This window comes from Phragmites australis, chromosome 19 (assembly GCF_958298935.1).
Source record: "Phragmites australis chromosome 19, lpPhrAust1.1, whole genome shotgun sequence".
Classification (NCBI taxonomy): Eukaryota; Viridiplantae; Streptophyta; class Magnoliopsida; order Poales; family Poaceae; genus Phragmites; species Phragmites australis.
Window position 1 is genome coordinate 22,297,053 of NC_084939.1, and position 11,006 is coordinate 22,308,058.

An 11,006-nucleotide genomic window follows, 5' to 3' on the forward strand; every position below is an offset into this window, starting at 1 on the left:
CAATGTGCATATGGTACATCTAGGTGTCTATTTGTGTTTCTAGATCAGTGCTTGATTCAAGCTGAATAGTAGTAATGTCAGTAGTACAATATTTTCGATGAGATGGAGTACAGTATTGCCTCTAACTAATGAGACGCATGGTATACTTCAGTACGTATAAGTACACTTTTTCTACAGAGGATCGAGTAAAGGTGGCCACTGACCACTGTGTGCATGGATGATCCGTTCTCTATATTCGTTACAATAGAGTCGATCTATAAATTTAAAAATGGCGATACACACTGTTATGTTTTTATCACCTTTGAAAGAAGAAAGTTGGACACGGAAGCACTGGCGAGAGAACACTACATCTTGGTGACATTATGAGATAAAAAAAACACACTTAGATCTCCACAAATAACTTCTTCCTCTTCCAACACCTATGTTAGTCAAAATATGTTCTCGATGCATTTTCAACAAATAAACATGCACAAAGCAGTGCCCCAAGAAATAAAATTATCAATCCAAACAATTCCTGAGCCAACCCTTCTCAAATATCTAGACCATGGTACATGTCAACATGGTCTTTCAGTTATCTCTGTATGCTAAAACAGAGACGACTACAAAACCAATAGGTGCTATTATATTTATAAACTTAAACAGAAGAAAGTTGGGTACGGGAGCGCCGGCGAGCGGATACTGCCTCTTGATGGCATGGCTTCCTTTTGAGCGACTGCGATGCCACAGAAACCTGCAAAGGTGTGTGAGTGACGACCTCGCTGAAGGCGCAACACACACCGTGATCCAAAAGATCAAGGCCTGGATGCACAATTGTATAGCCATTAACCCGAAATGATAACCTGTTGGCATCACGGTAACCAAAGCCTCATTGAAGGCCAGCATCAGGCTGTTGAGCGACACCCACATGCAGTGAAGCGACGCCACGAAGCTCTTCCACGAGCCGGCGGAGCAAGACACCTTCCCGTAGACAAGCAGGATCGCCGCGACCATGGATGTCGCCACGGCAAGGGTGTCGAGGAACAGGAAGAGTTTGAAGGCGGGTTTGCGCTCGAGGTTCGCTTGGCCTTTCTCACCGTACCCACCGGGCAGGTTGAACCCGGCTGCCAATGCGGCGGTGGCAATGAGCACGGCCACCACCGCGAGGCTGTCGGACGTCTTCTCTATCCCTTTCACTATGTTGGAGATATCCCACGGCTTCAGATTGTCCTGCCTTTGCGGCCGGGTTTGAGCCTTGAAAGCGACTAGCGTCACCACCAGGCTTACCTGATGCAAGCATGTGCACGAAAGTGCTAGTATTAGTAGAGTCTTATGTAGCAAATTGATCCGTTTAAGTTAGTGTGCATGATCACGCGCGTGTATCTATCGATGCGTGCAGTAGCTCACCATGGTGAAGTAACTGGTTGATTCCGCGGCGAGATCAAGGGGCGTCTTCCCGTCGTTGTTCAAAACATCAACCCGCACCTTGCCCTTCCGTAGCAGGGATTCCACGATGCCGGGCGCGCCCGCGGCCACCGCGAGGTGGAGCGGCGTGTCCCCCTTCCTGTCCTGCGCGTCCAGGAGGCCACGCAGCTTGGAGTCCTTGAATTTCTTGATGGCAAGAGACACGACTGAGGAGCGCTTCTCGTTGGCCGCGGCGTGAAGGAAGGTCCTGCCGTTGTTGTCCCGGAGCTCGGCGGCGTCGGGGCAGCTCTCTAACAGCAACTTGGCGACGCGGTGGTGGCCCATCTGAGCCGCGACGTGGAGAGCGGAGAGGCCGTCCAAGTCCTTCTTGTACACAGTTCTCGGCGGCGCGTCGCGCAGGATCGCCCCTACGAGTTTGCAGTCGCCGTCGGATGACGCGAAATGGAGCGGGCTGCTGCCGTGGCAGTCGACTTCGTCTGCCAAATCCTTCCTCCATTTCAGTAGCAGCTCTACCATTTTTTGCGCTGGAATGAATGAATACACATTAGTTCTTACATGAAACAACAAAGAATCATCAGCGATTACGACGAGGCGACCATAAAGAAGAAGACAACGCAACTAACCTTTGCTCTGGAAGACGGCAGCGTGCAGAGCATTCTGCAAACCTGGTCCGACGGATGAGGCCTCCTTGCACGTGGTAATCGCTTTGAGGGCCTTTACCGACCCGCTCATCACCGCCAGGTACAGCGGCGACACACCTGCGTTGTTCAGCTTGGCGGCCACCGCCGTCGCCGCGGAGACCAGAGCTTCCATCGCCTTGGCATGGCCGTGTCTCGCCGCCAGGTGCAGCGCCGTGTCCCCGGCCTCGTTTTTGCATTCCAGGATGCTCTCTCCGCAGTCCCGGGCCATCTGGACGAGGACCACCACGGCCTTATCACTCCCCGCCCTAGCCGCGCAATGCAGGGGCGTGTCCAGCGCCGAGTTCTGGCGAGAGAGGAGGCTCTTCACCTTCTCCCTGAACCTGATGTAGAGCTCCTGGATCAGCTCATCACGCCCTTTCTCCGCCGCCAAGTGAAGAACCGTGTTCCTCTCCGCACTCACCTACAGTATGTCGCACCGTCCATACCGAATAATGCCTGAAGCGGGCACAAGGAAATTAAATTATATTTGATCTATTTTTAGGTTAATGCTGAACTAGCAAGATCACCCGCGCAATTGCTGGGCTAGCATGATTTCAACTGTTATAATAGTACCGAACCAACAAATAATGTGTTCTTCCTTCCTCTCATAGTAAGAACTCATAAAGGAAATAAATGAAATATCAATGGGCTTATATTTCCTTGGGAATAAGTGGTTACAGACCCACTTAAGCTATCAAATAAGCACCCAATAACTTCAGTGCGCCATGCATGCACCTCCGAGTCCGGGAGCTCTTGTGTGGTAGGGGTCCGTCACCCGATTCGATCTAGTCTCCGAGCACCTGATCATGCTATAGATTCGCTCGCGCACGCATCTGATAGATTTCTCTTCTAAAGCTGTCGAGCGCTGCCGGATATGAAGATGCAGTACTACTTTCTCTATCCTGAGAAATCCGGTCTGAGCATGACCTGTCGTGACTTCATGAAAACAAGCTAGGATGTGAAATCCTGCTCACGTGGAGAGTAGTCGTACTACCACACAAAAAGTTATTCCTGCTATTGGTTCTTAAGCTCCTGACGAACATAAAAAGATGGGTCAATAAAAACCGACAGTGATAACTATATTATCACTGCTGGTTCTTTAGAAGATGCGTCTTTAATAACTGGCAGTGATAATATTATCTCAACCTATTCATATTCTAAACAGGTAATGATAATATTTATCACTATCGCTTCTTAAAAAGGCATGCCTTTAATAACCGACAGTGATAATATTTACCTCTGTCAGTTCATAATTCAAATCGACGGAGCAATAATTGACAAAGAAGAACCAGCAATGCTATTTATTATCACAGTCAGTTTGTATTTCAAACCAGCAGTGATAATTTTTCTATAAATAGAATATGTCTCCCACAAACGCCCCCGTCTTATTTCGCTCTCCTGAAGCCGCACCCGAAGGATAGAGGCAGTTGAAGTAGAGCTGTGGTCACCGTCTCTATTGCAGTTGCCCCTGTCCCTTGCGCCCTGCTTCAACGCGTCCTTCATGCCGTAGCCACCTCATCGTCCACCAAGCTTCGAGTCGTAGCCAACTCGCCATCCGCCGAGCCCGTTGTCTCCCGAGCAACCCACGCGGCTGCACGCCTTCCCCATCTCCACACCTCCTCTCCTCCCGTCTCCTCATCTCCTCTCCCTGTGGTCACCTCATCTCCACTCCCCGTCTCCTCATCTCCTCTCCTCGTCTCCACTGCGCACATGAATCTTGTGTGAAGATGATTGTGGCAATAGGTAGATCTAAATGAATGGAAAAAACACAAATGTGTTAAAATTATGTTTTTGCCATTCATTTAGGCTTACTATTGTTACTACGAATGTAGATTTAGATATTGTCATTCGTTCAAACTAGATTGTGGCAATAGACACATCTAAATGAGTGGAAAAAAATACAATTTCTTTTCAAGAGTGTGATTTCGTCATTCATTTAGATGTACTGTTGTCACTCGGATAGTGTTCTCACTCAACTAGCGCAAGATGTAAACGGATGGCGCATGGTTGCTGTATCATGAGCTATTCGATATGGAACGTATAAAGAGCTCCTGGTACAATAGCTTCGCAACATCTGTTCCTATTTTTAGATTTAGGTATAAAATACTTTACCGTAAACATTTTGGCATAGGGACTTCCTCATGCTGAAGAGTTTCTGGTAGAGTATTTTTGCACATGTTGAAGGATTATCACTACCGGTTCAAGACATGAACCGACGGTGATAGTTGGTTTATCACTGTCGGTTCATGTTATGAATCGGCAGTTATCATTGGGTTATCACTGCTGGTTGAAGATAAGAACCGGCAGTGATAATAATGGATTATCACTGCCACTAATTCACTGTTGGTTCAAAAATCAGCAGTGATATTAATTTTGAACCGGTAGTGATGATCTTTTCTGTATTAGTGTCGGGTTCAATTTATCATGTATAGAGACACTTTGCTTTTTATTCTGTGATACATGATTTCTATGCCTTGAGAGCTAAGGAGGAGGCTTGTGTTTGTTGGCCAATTACTGATATAATAGAATTTATCCTCACATATATCACAAAGTTTTGTATTCTTATGCAAGGTATTATTAAATGTATTAATTGTTTTAGTCTAGTTTATATCTATGTAATTGTTGTATAACTCTTTCCAGTTTGTTCTTTTTTATTATTAGAACCCGCTTGAGGCCCTATTTTACTAGCACTACCAAATATCAATAGTGTTTAGAGGCTACTACTATAGAACTGGTCTTATATGTCGGTCCATCACTGCCGGTTCCTAATGGGCCAGCAATGATGGGGCATCACTGCCGGTTCATAAGCCGTGCGGGAATTAGCCATCGTGGCTTATGAATCGGCAGTGATAAGGGTCATCACTGCCGGTCGATGGATTGAGCCGACAGTGATGCCCTGCTCCCTCATCACTGCTGGCTTAATCTACCGACCGGTAGTGATAGCATAACATCACTGCCGGCTGGTTAAATGAGCCGGCAGTGATGTCCTGGCTATATAAAAGTTGCTCTCTCCTTCTGCAAGCTCGAGCACAACAGAGATGAGCTCTGTTCTTGCTCGGTGGCGGCCATTTTTGCTCAGCAAGATCTTGGTGGCTTCAAATTTTGACGAATCCTCATGCCCTAGGTGTTCCAAGCTGTGTAACTTACTCTCCAATCCATTTCTATTTGAATTTTATTTGCTAGATTGCTCTAGATTTTGAAATGATTGAGATGAACATATGGCCATGATGTTTTTGCGACAATGTAGATGCAATTATACCTCATTTATGATATGGAAGCTTTAATTATTGATTTACATTAGCTACATGTATGAGCATATTTATTATTGGTTTTTAATGAATTAGAAAATTTAGCCACAATATTAAGGTATATAGCAAACTCTAATTATATATTTTATATTTTAATTAATTAGCAAGCTCTAATATAGAAACTTTAGGTATGAGCATATTTATGGTTGATTTTTAGTGAATTAGAAAAATTAGCCATGATATTTAGGTATATAGAAAGCTCTAATTATATTTTTTCTATTTTAATTATTAGCATGTTCCCAATATGGAAACTTTAGGTATGAGGGTATTTATTTTGATTTTTAATGAATTAGAAAATTTTGCTATGATATTTAGGTATGTAGTAAGATACAATTATATTTATATATGAGCGTATTTATTTTTCATGTTTCCTTAATGAGACTTAGATAAGGTGTTGAATAATAAAGAAAATCTCTAGGGATGGTACCAACAAATACTCATCAGAAGTAGACGCGAAAGTATGCGAAAGGCGGCTCCTCCAATCCGGGTCAATTGCCGGTAGGAGATGACGAGCTAATTTATTTGTTGATGATCGCAAAATATTCTAAATGTTATGAATTTGGATTTACAATAATGATATAATTGTAGATGGACAGAAGATGGATGTACGATGCGAACCGTGTGAGCGCAGAGTACAAGAACGGTGTGTATTGTTTCCTAGTACAAACCACGACGCACAAGTTAAATATACACTCTCAATACATGTGATGTCCATGCGTCGATTGCGAGAACAAGAAGCAGTTCTCCATCACCCAGTAGATACATTCCTACTTGATGACAAATGGCTTATGCCTAGCTATACCAGTTGGACCGAGTACGGTGAAGCTGAGATTGTACACGAAGGGCAATACATTGAAAGAGAAGACGAAGACATATGCACTGATATGCCGGTCGACGAATACATCGATATGCCACCTGCCGGAGATACGTTGGCCGATGATGATCTAGAGGAGATGTTTGCTGACGCCAACGTAGATGATCTAGAGCAGATGTTGCGCGATGGGGAGGGAAACTTTACCAATGAAAGAGAGTTTCAAAAGCTCCAGCATATGTTAGAGGACTTTAAAACACCGTTGTTCCCGGGCTGCGAGAAGGAGAACACAAAGTTGCGTACCGTGCTTTCACTACTGTAATTGAAGGCAAGCAACGGGTGATCTGATACAAGCTTTACAGAGTTGTTACTGTTCTTGAAGAAATTGCTTCCAAAGGAAAATGTGCTGCTAAAAAACACGTACTAGGCCAAGCAGGTTGTGTGCCCATTGGGGTTGGAAGTACAGAAAATACATGCATATCCAAACGATTGCATGTTGTATCATGGAGAGCATGCAGACATGCAAGCGTGTCTCATCTGTGATGCAGCATGGTACAAGCGTGACGGTGATGATATCAATGGTGAAGGAAAGAAGAAAAGGCGTCCCGTAAAGGTGATGTGGTATTTTCCTATAGTCCCCCGTTTGGAGCGTTTATTCGTAAACAAAAGGCATGCCGAACTAATGCGATGGCACATCGATGAGGGCAAGGATGATGGAATACTGAGACACCTCGCTGATTCTACGCAGTGGAGAAACATCGATAGGAAATACAAGAAGCCATTTGCGGAAGATGTGAGGAATATAAGATTTGGGTTGAGTACGGATGGGATGAATCCATTCGGTAACATGAGCAGTAGTCGCAGCACTTGGCCTGTGACTCTATCTATCTACAACCTTCCTCCTTGGTTGTGTATGAAGCGGAAGTACATTATGATGCCGGTGCTGATACCAGGGCCGAGACAACCTGGCAACGATATCGATATCTACTGAAACCATTAATGAAAAATATTGTAATACTGTTGAACGATGGTGTGCAGGTATGGAATGCATACAAACGAGAGAACTTCACCTTACGCGCAATATTGTTTGTAACAATCCAAGATTGGTCAGCCCTTGGCAATATACCGGGTCAGACTGTCAAAGGCTATTGTGCATGCGTGCATTGCTTAGATGAAACAGAGAGCTTGTGGTTGAAAAACAGCCAAAAAATAGTGTACCTAGGTTATCATAATTTTTTTCGCAAGGATCACCCGTACCACAGCGACATGAGAGCTTTTGATGGGAAAGTTGAGACTCGATCACCTCCTAAGCATCGCACTGGGAGACTGGTATATGAGATGGTAAAGGGACTTAGGGCTATCCTTCGAAAGGGACGCGGGAGTACACCGGTTCCGAAATTTAATCTTAGAGCTCTTATGTTCAAAAAGAAATCTATATTTTATGACTTATCATATTGGCCGGATTTGGTGGTTCGACACGCAATTGATGTCATGCACATTGAGAACAACGTGTGTGATAGCTTGATTGATACGTTACTAGACAAATTTTTTTGTATCCCGTGGCACCAGCAATGAAAGGGGTTTCACTGCCGGTAGACATATTGAGCCGGCAGTGAAACTACTTTCACTGCCGGTGGACTTATTGGGCCGGTAGTGAAAGTAGTTTCACTGCCGGTAGTCCTATTGAGCCGGCAGTGAAGCTCCAAGTATATTTTTTAATTAATTAGCAAGCCTCAATATAGAAACTTAGGTATGAACATATTTATTTTAATTTTTAATTGAATTAGAAAATTTAACCAGGAAATTTAGGTATATACAAAACGTAATTTTTGCTATATAGCAAGTTCAAATTTAAATAAATATGTATTACGATTTTAGGTCAACATAATGTTAATATCTATAGATAGTACAAACTCTTTCGACATCACGTGAGTAGCGCAACGGTTTGTTCAGTCTTACTTGGTGTATAACTTGGGTTCAAGTCTCTCCGCGCATGCGCGCGAAGCTGAAACAAATTTTTTGCACCCCGTGGTACCAACAGTGAAAGGGGTTTCACTGTCGTTGGACATATTTGGTCGGTAGTGAAAGTAGTTTCACTGCCGGTGCACTTATTGAGCCGGCAGTGAAAGTAGTTTCTCTACCGGTTGTCCTAGTGAGCCGGCAGTGAAGGTACCATTTCATTGCCGGTGGTCATATTGAGCCGACAATCAAAGTCCTCCCCTATAAAATAGCTCGACGCCCTGCGCCCTTTGACACTTAGAAAATTTTTCTCCTTCCCTATGCCGTCCGCCGAAACACCTCCCGACACCGAGGAGCCCACACCGCCGGAGGTCCACGAGCCCGTGCCTGCTGTCTGTGTCCTCCTTGACACCGTCGTCCTCCTCCCCGCCGCGGTTGCTGTCCTCCTGCCCGGCGCCATTCCCGTCCTCCTCGATGCCTAGCCCGCGCAACCCGCCGCCCAGACCTTGCCGTCTTGTAGGTAACGGTTAGAGGAATGTTGGATTGCAGGTTGGATTAGAGGAATGTTGGATTGCAGGTTGGATTAGAGGATTGTTTGAGTAACTGGTCGATCATGAGGACCAAATTAGCTAGGAATGTTGGATTAGAGGAGGAGAGGAGAGGGGGTTCTAGTGGTGATTGTTGGGGTAACTGAATCATCTTTCTTATTTTCAAGTTTTTGATGTGCTATGAAATGGTATGTTGTTAATGTTGTGATATTGCCAGCTGGACAGAGAGATTGGTTTATTTAGTTGTAAAGAGAGTTCATGTGTTTAATAGAATCAATCATATAACAATGTAAATCGATATTGTTAACTGAGAACTTTAGGCCATGTATAAGGGCGATTATGATCCTACTATTAGATGGCAATGTAAATCGATATTGTTAGATGATCAAATGATGAAAGGAGATACTTCTCTACGATATGTCCCACTTGTCATCCTCGCAATGGATGTCATATCATAGAACCAGCACTTATTCAGTTGTAAATCGTAGATTTTTTCATTTATTAATGAATGATATAAATTACTATGTATGATACGAAGTTGGTATCGTCGGACGACTCCTGGACACAATGGCCTTCCAACGATGATGCGAAGGAGGAGCAAGAAGCAGCGTCTCGTAAATGTGCCCAAGAGGAGGAGGATGAGAGGCTAGCCCGTGAGCTGTGCACTGCGGAGGAGCAAGAAAAAGTATCCCGTAAACGTGCCCAGGAGTAGAAGGATGAGTGGGTGGCCCGTCAGTGTGCTATGGAGGAGGCCGAAGGCTCAAAACCTAGAGGCGTTTAGGCATTAGACTTCGATGTATTTGACACGCCGGTGAGCCTGGAGCATAGGCGACGCTGCGGCCGATCAGGCGTTGCCAGGTCCTCCACTCCACCACCATCGGCCCCCCGATGTCCCCGAATATACTCACGCCATCAATCGTCAGTGCGGGGACACGGTCCTCGTCGCGGGAGAGGTAGAGGGATACTAGACTGGCTCAACTCAACCGACTTTTCAAGGGGTGACTTGTAATATTTATGTGTTTGTCGATGCCTAACTTGTAATATGTGTTATTACTACGTATTAATGAAAGTGTTTTTATTATTGATTTACAGTAAATATATATATCATTGTATGTATGTATTGACAGATAGACGGAGAGATTGAGGAGAGAGAGGGAGTACAGAGAGGACAAAGAGGAGGACTGCGGAGGGGGGAGAGGGAAAACATTGCCGGCTCAAACCTTCGGCAGGCAGTAATTCTAGCAAATCACTGCTGGCCGAAGGATACAACCGTCAATGATGCCAACGAATCACTGCCAGTCAAAGGATTTAGCCGGCAGTGATAACCCCCTTCACTGCCGGTCCACTGAACCGGCAGTGATAGTCCTCGAATATCACTACCCGTTGCCCTTTGTCGGCTCTAAAACCGGCAATGATGGGGATTTTAGAGCCGACAGTGAAGGGGTTTTCTGTAATAGTTGGCTTTGAGCTACACGTTTTCTTGTTCTTTTAGTTTCTAGTTTCTTAAACATTAGTCAAATATAACTTCTAGAGTTGCATAAGAAATGTAACTTTCTTTATAATCATGGACATCAGAGTCACACAACAAATACATACAACTGTATCTCTTAATATATAGAAAAAAAAGGATCAATTTGTTACCCGTGGCTTGTCCATCAGCTGCAGCACCGTGTTGTTGCAGGAGCAGCGCCATGACCTCCTCTATCCGCCCTTTGCTGACAGCGAGGTAGAAAGAAGGGCACATGTCGAGCGAGCGTGCAGCATCATCCTTCCTTTGCGTGGACGACGTTGCTTTTGCAGACGAGCTACGTGAAGGATGCGCGAGTTGGATGTACTGCTGATAATCCATGGACGATCAGATCAAGCTGGTTACCGCATGCACTAATGTGGTGTTGTGCGTGCGTAGGCGTTTTACTGGAGAGAAAATGGAGAAACACTGTTCCTCCGCGAAAGATAATAGGGAACCTGAGTGAATATTTAAGATGATACCGCGCGTACTAGCTAGACTAGTCACACGCGGTAATAAGTCAGATTGACTGGCCTGAGTGAGCTTGCTTCTTGGATGCTACCTCTGTGCAGGTCACCACCGTGCAGACAAGTCACCTTGCTGAGAAAGGACGGCTCTCCAAGAAGACCTACCAACTGAAACCTTGTCATTGAATTACCAGAAGAAGCCAGAAACCATTGATTCACAAGATTGTGCAACCCTCAACAGTCAAGAATGTCATAGTCTCCTGCTACATAGAACAAGAATACACCATCACTACTATAGAAAACTCTATTACTGTCAGCTCTAAAA

The 11,006-nt window shown here is 44.9% G+C and overlaps 1 pseudogene; it reads right to left on the minus strand.

The window, feature by feature from the left end:
* Positions 1-389: 389 nt before the first annotated feature.
* On the minus strand, positions 390-10,643 carry LOC133899968 (uncharacterized; annotated as a pseudogene).
* Between the last annotated feature and the right edge of the window lie 363 nt (positions 10,644-11,006).